This window comes from Ornithodoros turicata, chromosome 10, assembly GCF_037126465.1.
Source record: "Ornithodoros turicata isolate Travis chromosome 10, ASM3712646v1, whole genome shotgun sequence".
NCBI classification, from domain to species: domain Eukaryota; kingdom Metazoa; phylum Arthropoda; class Arachnida; order Ixodida; family Argasidae; genus Ornithodoros; species Ornithodoros turicata.
The window spans coordinates 16,839,908-16,840,335 of record NC_088210.1 but is presented as its reverse complement, the minus strand read 5'-3'; positions in this window follow the sequence as shown (position 1 = coordinate 16,840,335).

The following is a 428-nucleotide window of genomic DNA, read 5'->3' as shown; positions in this document are numbered from 1 at the left end:
CCCAGACTACATAAACTTGATTGGAGCCCCCAATCTCCCTGTGGCATGGACTGCAGGTTTCTACGAGCTGTAACATTGGAGTGAAACCAGATTTTTGAGTATCTGTCGTCAGTATTCCGGCACTTCCAGTGCAATACAGCAGGAAGCTGTTTTAGCTGGAGATAGGCATTCTGGTGCAACTGCAAATAATACTGAAACTAATAATAAATAATAGTAATACTGAACGTTGAGGAGATTCGTCAGTTGTGTCCCTCATTATATTTTGCGCGAGTAATTCATTTGTAAATTATGACAAGAGCAAAACGGAAACTGAAACGCGAAGCGCAGAAAACAGAGCTCCATACAACTGCTGTTCGTCTGGAGGAGGATACTGTGACATCGGTCAGCATTGTCGTCTGCTTCGAAACCTGCAGGATTATGCAGGATAC